Source organism: Parasteatoda tepidariorum, chromosome 7 (assembly GCF_982258835.1).
Source record: "Parasteatoda tepidariorum strain Cologne lab strain chromosome 7, Ptep-v5.0, whole genome shotgun sequence".
Lineage (NCBI taxonomy): Eukaryota > Metazoa > Arthropoda > Arachnida > Araneae > Theridiidae > Parasteatoda > Parasteatoda tepidariorum.
In genome coordinates this window covers 72,141,078-72,150,195 of record NC_141761.1, presented here as the reverse complement: position 1 = coordinate 72,150,195, position 9,118 = coordinate 72,141,078, and the positions used below count along the sequence as shown (strand labels likewise).

The window sequence follows — 9,118 nt, the reverse complement described above, 5'->3', positions numbered from 1 at the left end:
CATAATAATTATTCGATATATCTTCTCTGTTACTCAATAATTGTTCAATATTCCTTCGTGATTGCTCCATTCTAATTATCTATTACTTTTCCCTTTAACTTCATAATAAATGTCATATATTTTTCTCTATTGGTTCTTAAAAATTGTAAGAGATATCTATACCTGTAAGAGATATCTTTATCTGTTCCATCATAATAATTGTTCGATATGCTTTCTCTGTTGCTCTGTAAGAATTGCACGTTATGTGTTTGCTTTTGTTCTGCATACTTTTCTCTATTATTTCATACTACTTTTCTCTGTTGCTTCATAAAAAAATTGTTTACATAATTTCTTCGATTGCTTCATAATTATTGTTCGATATGCTTTTTTATTTTTCCTAATAGCTGGCCGTTTTTTTTCTCTGCTGCTTTACTGGTATTTATTTTATGAACTTTCTGCGTACCTTCATAATAATTATCCAATGTTAAGAAATATAATTAATTCAAAATGGAAATGCTGACTTATGTAAAGAAAGGATAGTTTTTAAAATGGTAACTGAACAAAAATCTTACTGAACTTGTAATGTTGATGACAGTAGTTGTTGTATGTCTTTTTGAAAAAAACAATTACATGGAATATTGAAAAATTGATCATGCCTGAAATAGATTGGAAAAAGGACAACTTGCCGAACAAAAGCCAAACATTTAATTTCAAATGCCTTTGTACTTTCACAGGTGAAGGTATTGAGGTCATAAGCTTAAAATTTGAAAACAATTTGATGATAGTTGTAACAATTATGCTGTGAGACAGCTTGAATAAACGTGGTTTAAATTGAAGCAGAAACGCGTGTTAAGCTTTAAATGTTCTTTAAAGCACTTAGATTCTATTGAAAAGTAAATAAACAAATTTTACCATTTGTAAAACTATTCTCATATATTTATATTAAGCAACATTAAAAAATTTATCATGTCTGAACGGAAAAAAAAATTCTGGTAAAAATTATTGATTGTATTGACATTTCTGAAGAAAAAAAACATAATATTGTTGAATAAACCCAAAATATACGGTGTTTAATCTATTCATTTGGTGATTTTTCCCTTCATATAGAAGTGGTTTACCGCAAATTCTGGTTTTCAAAATCATAATTCTTATTGCCACACATTTAATAAGAATACAAAATTGAAAAGTGAAGTTAACTAAATAAATGCCTTTTACGCCATGCTCTAAGGTATAGTGATAAATTTTACCACATTTTCCAAACCTTATCGCATATTGTAAAGCAATATTTTATTGCTAATTTTACCAAAATCCTTTTTTGGTGTTCCCTTAGAGCCGAACTATATTCTATATCTAAAATTTTACTGTATTCTGGTAGTTTTGACTATGCTTTGCTTCTCAGGGTGATGTGAAAAAACTAATCAATAAAATAACTTTTAAAATGGTTATTGGTATAAAGTTAAAAAAAAATCGTTAAGTCTTCTTATTCAAATCATCGATAAAGTTGTGCTTTCATTTTAAAAATTTATAAAAAATAAAATAATTTTTTGTTTAAAAAGAGGATATATATATATATATATATATATATATATATATATATATATATATATATATATATATATATATATATATATATATATATATATATATATATATATATATATATATATATATATATATATATATATATATATATATATATATATATATTTTACAAGGTTCATTTTAAAAAAAACGTGAATAATTTTTGAAGAACCGTTAATTTACAAAAACATTTTTTTTCACATTTGAACTATGGAAATATTTCAGATACGTTTTCGATCTTCTCAGATTGCTAAGCATTTTTCGGTCGTCTCTGTTTTGACTATCGGCATAAGTTACAAATGTATTTGTCACGTTTTCCGACATCCAGTATAAAATGCTGAGATTTTGAGCACAAGCGTCGACAAGCGTTAGCATGATTTCTACTGTCAATATATCTGTTCTATCAAACATAAAAGATAGGACTATTCTCAGAAAATTACGAATGGTGTTTCCTGTGTTCAATAACTTCGAAGTATATTTTTCAGCACTATTTTTAAACTGCAATTTTGTTTGTGTTTGGTACTTGTTTAAAGGAAGTCGCATTTCAAGAGCATGTTAAATTTACCAATTTTGATATAGAGCTTTTTACAGCAAACCTTCTTTTGTAAATAACTAAATCGATTTCTAGTTTTTCCCCTGCACATTTTTAAAATGGAACTCCTTCGAAATTTGGAAAATCACGCTCTTACAATTGAAATCTAAAATGTAAGAATTTTTTTTTGGCTACAAATAATGTTAAAATTATATACACTGAAAAAACTTACAATGAAAAAAATAAAGGAGAGCGGGCATAATAATAACTGGATTCAAACTGAAATAAAAAATTTTTAATATCGCATTTTCTACAACAAAATGTATTAATTTTGGCCGTGAGTTATAATAAAACATCCACATGTGAGGAAAATTTTCGATTTGCTTATAACCAATCATTTAATTTTTCTAATATTCTACGTGATAAAATCATTTTCTCAGTTTAAATCGCAATTTACTTAACGTTTACTTCTTAATTTACTTAATTAATTACCATTCTCATGAACTTGTTCTAAAATTATCTGTATATCCGAATAATTCTGCTTTTACAAGTAAATGGGGAAAAATAGCTTCGAAGCAAAAAATAACTCTTTTATTTTACAAACTAAATGTAAGATTCTTTAAGAGTTTTGGAGAATGACCCATATTTTTTCAATTCATTCTCATTCATTTATTTCCTTATTTCTAAACTGTTTCAAATTCAAGCAAATACTTCTATTATAATTTTTTAAATGAAACTTAACTTTCTCTTTGGTTTATTTTTTTTTTAATAAAAAAAATATGTTTCAAAATCATATTTATAAGCACACAATGGAGCAATATTGTGAGCTTTTATGTTTATTTTCCCGTTTTTTTAATCATATTTGACTTGCCAGATTATGTAATTTAACGCTGCTAAATTGTTTTATTTGTGATTTTTTTTGAAGTCATCACATAATTTTTTGCACGGATTTTTTGGATTGGATTCTTTACATTCTTTCGATTAACGAACTTTATAATTACATGCAAACGTTTATCAATTCGTTTAGACAGTTCTTGTGATAATTCGAAATACACCAATAGTAAAATTAGAGCCGTGATGGCTCAGGGGATGAAGCGTTTATCTTCCAAAGACGTCTTCCGGGTTCGAATCCCAGCGATGGCTGGTCGATACGAATTCCGCATCTGGCTTGCACCGACCACAGTGCTGACGTAAAATATTCTCAGTGGTAAACGGCTCACGGGTTAGAGTCCCCTTGCCATCAAGCCATCCGTGGGAGGTTTTCTGGTTCTCCTGTCCACGTAATGGAAATGTGAAGTTAGTCAGATTAATACAGAAGTTCATTTGTCTTCCAGATTGGGTTCAAAATTACACGGTTATGGAATTAAACATTAATAGTTGACTAACAATTAGGTCGGCTGCTCTACGACGATTATTAAATTAAATTAAATTAAATTAAATTAAATTAAATTAAATTAAATTAAATTAAATTAAATTAAATTAAATTAAATTAAATTAAATTAAATTAAATTAAATTAAATTAAATTAAATTAAATTAAATTAAATTAAATTAAATTAAATTATTAAAGCATTAAAGGGTCCAAACTTTAGACCACTCTCCTGACCAAACTATTGGGACCATATTCTTCTGATTGAGGCTTCCCCATACCTGCTGAGAGAGGGTCATAAATCCGAATCTTTATAATAAAAAAGGTATGTTTATTTAGAGAAAATACGTTGCGTCTGATATCGTTACTTAAAATATCGTCTGCACTAATTAATTAACATATTTTAGATCACTTCCTCAGACCGTTAAGACTGAATCTTAGAACGTGAAGATCCGATCATTACATCAGATGTTATTCCGAGTAGTCCATTTAATTTTTTGCTCACTGTACAAATATCACTCACTGTCTAAGCTTAAAATGTGAATATCTGTTAAAACTGATGAAGAAAATCCGTTGCATTCGATTTATTCTATAATCTTATGCATTTCCAATCATGGGGAAATTGTTATTACTGTTTGTTATTTATATCCTTTAATAAATGACTCATCTATAATTCTCCATGGGAGATTTATATCCTCCGTTCAAACTACATCACTATCATATGGGGACATCTAAATAACCATTTCCTTTCAGCGTTTGCTACTTCTTCCTCCTTAAACCATTAAAAATAATTTCGAGCGAAATTGTCGTGATTAAATTAAATATTCAAAGTAGATATGCAGAATTCATTAAAAATACAGGGTGTTCCAAAATTATCTTTACAACTTCAAAAATTCATAACTTCGAACATAAACAAGATATTTATATTCTGTCTTTTGCATGTATTACTGCAACTAATAAAGATTTTTTTCAATAGGATAAAAAGTTATAAGTGAGGATGTGGACACCACAACAGAAAGCTCAATGCGTCTCATGGTTCATAGAGACGAAATCAGATACACAGGTTCAACGGAACTTCAGGACAAATTTCCAAAGAGACCCACCATCCAGACCCTCCATCCGTGCATGGCACACAAGCTTCATGAGCACCGGATCAGTATTGCATAAAAGTGGAGCCGGACGACCCAGCACAAGTCCAGAAAATGTGAAGCGAATACGGCCATGAAACGCATTGAGCTTTCTGTTGTGGTGTCCACATCCTCACTTAAAACTTTTCAGCCTATTGAAGAAAAAAAACTTTATTAGTAGCAGTAATACATGCAAAAGTCAGAATATAAATGTCTTGTTTATGTTAGAAGTTATGAATTTTTGAAGTTGTAAAGATAATTTTGGAACACCCTGTATATGGAAGTTTCTAAAGGGTACGAAAGAAAAAACCTGCAAATCAGCACACTAATTAATTAGTGCTCTTCAAATAATACCAGCAATAGTAGACTGAGAAAAAAAGTATGATCAAAACTACCGAAATGCGGTAAAATGTATCGTATTTCTGTCTCCACGAGAGCACCAAATAGCTTGGTAACTTTTAACTAAGTGAGCTAGTAATAATTTTAGTAAAATTAACAAAAAAACATGTTTTTTTAATCTATGATAAAATTTTATAATTTTATTATGACTTCTTAAAACATCGGCATTAAAATCACTTATTCGATTAATTTTACTTTTTAGTTTTGTATTTCTTACTGAATGTGTGAATATAAGAACTATAATCTTGAAAACCAGAATTTCTGGTAAAAAAAATTACCAAATGAGTTTTTAAATATTGATTTAAATATTGATTTGATTTTTATTCCCAGAAACACGATTTACCAGAATTTTTTTCTCTGTGAATTTAAAATTTGCCGTGCTTCTGCGTCTATGGGAACACCGAAAAGCTCAGTAATTTTTATCGAAGCGCTATGGTAATGGTTTTAATAAAATAACTAAAAAAACATGGTTTTATTATCGATGATAAAATTTGGTAAATGTCATAAAATTTGATGATTTTATCATGATACCTTAGAGCATGGCATGAAAGCTACTTATTTGGTTAAATTTACTTTTCCCTTTTGTATTTTTTACTAAATGTGTGGTAACAAGAACTGTAATTTTAAAAACTAAAATATCCTGTAATCTGCTATCCGGAAAGGAAAAAGTACAAAATTAATGATTTAAATACCGTACTTTTTGGTTTTATTAACCAGAATTTCCATTACACCATTACCACATAGTATGGTACTTAGACCAGAATTTTTTTTCTCCCTCTACGGTAAGAAGTTTGTTCATAAAGTGTTTAAAAAATAAATAAAACGAACGAAAAACAAAGAATTCAATTCATAAGTTAAAAAGATTCAACACTTCTTTTTAAAGAGCACACGCAAGATATTTTCACGCTAGACCTAAGTTCGCATACCTTGTAACAATAACTATGCTGAATCGCGAAAAATAGAGCTGACAGAAAAATGTAATAATTCAGTTTATAAAAAAATAATTTTATGTTTTCGCACATGTTAAATCAGAACATCAGACTAGTAAAAATCAATTTTAAAAACAAAAAGACTTGATTAAACATTGATTTATGCTATTTAACTATTTATTTGAACGAACATTTATTTGCTTTACATTAGCGCAGTTTTTTTGCAAAGCAATCAGAAGTTGATACCTTTTTGCAAACTTTCTGATCACATCTGCAGTTTTCTTGTTTTTTTTTCCTCGTGGTTTCCAGGGACATTCTTTGGAATGTGAGAAAATTTTCTGGATCAGCGAATGGCGCTTCCAGAAAAACTCTCGGGAAAACAACAAGAAGCGCCTTTTCCTGTTTTCTTACTTTTCTTCCCATGTCCTCTTCTTCTTCTTGGAGTTGGGAAATTGCGGTTAGTACATCAAGGCACTTGTAGTCGTCTTGTTTTCGAACCGAGATCAAAGACACGGTCACAGTTAGGTGTTTTGAAAACAGACCAAACGATGCAACAATTCTTTTAACATTTTTATGTGCAGAGTTTTAAATTAAAATGTGTTTCCCTTTATGAAATGATTTTTCAAATATTTAAAGTTATATTTATAACATTTAATTAAAAATAATGTTGTTGTAGAAACGAGATTTTGAATAAATAAAATTTAAAAGACATAAACAAAAGTAAAAACTACATATGTTAAAAATATAATGCATACTGAATACTTATCTTATACTTTTTAATTACTATCATTACAACACTTAATGTTATTTCCTACATAGTTTGAACATGATCATTTTTTCTAAACTATTTATAATATTTTTAATCAGCAAACACGAGTGCATGACTTATGATTTTTAATACTGTTAACGTAATATGCATATGCCAGAATTTGTTTTTTGTTACCTTAAAATTTTACTCAAGCTTAGCTCCTGCTATTTTCCTATTTTATTTTTTTTTTAATTTCTTTGGTTAAAACTTTACATTTTTACATAGATAAGTATTTTTATTTAATATTTTAATAAAAAGCATGTCAATGTCACGTTATGAGGTAAAAGTAATCAAATGTTGTCATTTCTAAGCATTTTAATTATTTCAGTTCTTGTTTAGGCAAATAAAAATTTCGAAATTGGTCTATGCAATAGGATATAGCAGCATTTTATTTACATCGCACAGACTAAAGCTACACAATGGGCTATTGGCGACGGTCAGAGAAACATCCCAGAGGATGATCCGAAGACATGCCATGATAATTTTGATCCTCAGTAGAGAGATGGATACACCGCTTTGGTGGCCCGAAGACATGCCATGATAATTTTGATCCTCAGTGGAGAGATGGATAAACCGCTTTGGTGGCCCGACGACCTGCCCGGGAAGTCAAACACTTTATGGTAAAACTGTTTAACGAGGATTGATAACGCACACCCTCGTCTCTTTCGCAATCTGATCAAATTGGTCTCTTACCCACACACGAGACGAGGTCACCTATAATTAAATTTGAATGCTTAGTATTAATAATAGCTGGATTTATCACTTTAACCGTAACACTTATAAAAAGAGGCACACCCATGTCCCAATTCTATATAAACCGTTGAATCACATTAGCCAAATATCATTGATTATTATTATTAATAACCGGTTAGAGTTAATAATTTGCGATAGTTCTCACTTTGACCAAAGGATGCGGTTATTATTAACATTAACCGGTTAGTATTAATAGTAACCCGATTTATTACTTTAACCTTAACATATACAATCTTGAAAGCGTATTTTTCCCTCAATCATTAAACAATGCATTCATCATTCTGAAGTTTTTAATTGGCAAAACTAGTTTATTGTGGTAGCAAATGTAATCTTTTTTAATATTCTCTGAAATATAAAAAGAGTAAAACCTCATTGAAAATGTTGCTGCTTTGTCTTATTTGTTTTAAGCAAAGAGGATTTGTTTTACGCAAAAACATCAATGAAACTTTTAAAGCAGTATATATATATAAAAAATATTATTACATTGCGTTTATTGTGTGAGCATGAATATCAAATTTATATTTTAAATTCCTTTTTAAAAAAATCCTGAAATTAAATCCTACTTTACCTATTAATGCGAAGTAAATAACGATACCATTCTTCCAGCAACTATGCAAATAAAAAATTTATTTATATAGAGTTTATTCATGCAAGATTACAACAGAAATCAAGCTTCTCCCGAGAATATTGCCATCCAAGCTATTGAAATATCAGCCTTGTCAGATAAAGGCCAGTGCTATCGATTGGTTTGTATCGGGGTTAAAATATTCAACGAATAAACTTACTTAATTCCTACAGAGCAATGGCCCAGATAGTCTAGACACATTTATTTTGCAGCTTCGATTAATAATAAGCTTACCTAGTGCTAAAGAGAAATATTTCGTCAAAAAGCTATTAAGTTTACCACCTGTGTTTAAAAGCTCTGTACTTTAAGGCACAGACTCAAATTTCCTCATAATCAATGTCTCTACTTGTTGGCATGTGTTTTCGCCAACTAAATATACTTTCGACTACTTTGATTAATTGTATATATATATATATATATATATATATATATATATATATATATATATATATATATATATATATATATATATATATATATATATATATATATATATATATATATATATATATATATATATATATATATATATATATATATATATATATATATATATATATATATATATATATATATATATATATATATATATATATATATACATATATATAGCTAACTTATAGGTCTATTTCTTCAGAAAAGTTAATTACATACACTTTAATATTTAATTATTTTTTATACACTGTGACAGATAAAATCAATATTAGTAAGATTGACTATGTCAGCAAATTAATATTTTTAAAGTTACCTGATATCACGTACTTATTTTGCTTATAATAATACTTTTAAAATGTGTTTCGATAAGAAAAAAGTAATTTGAAATCAACGGTAATTGTAATGAAAAAAGATCAATTATGTATTCAAAGGCAAAATTAATAGAAAAGTGGTACTAATCAGCAAAGACGAAGAGTAAAAAAGTCAAAATGCTATTATTGATGATAATGATGCGTAATTAATGTTGATAATGAATATTTATTGAAATAAAAAAGTAACCTATCTGCAAAAGAAAAGAAAAGTT

The 9,118-nt window shown here is 28.3% G+C and overlaps 1 long non-coding RNA gene across 1 annotated transcript; it reads right to left on the bottom strand.

The window, feature by feature from the left end:
* Nucleotides 1-6,073: 6,073 nt before the first annotated feature.
* Nucleotides 6,074-8,370, bottom strand: LOC122271537 (uncharacterized). Its single transcript, XR_006226438.3, has 2 exons — nt 8,261-8,370; nt 6,074-7,436 (listed from the first exon to the last, which is right to left on the bottom strand). It is a non-coding gene; the product is annotated as an uncharacterized LOC122271537 (long non-coding RNA).
* Between the last annotated feature and the right edge of the window lie 748 nt (nt 8,371-9,118).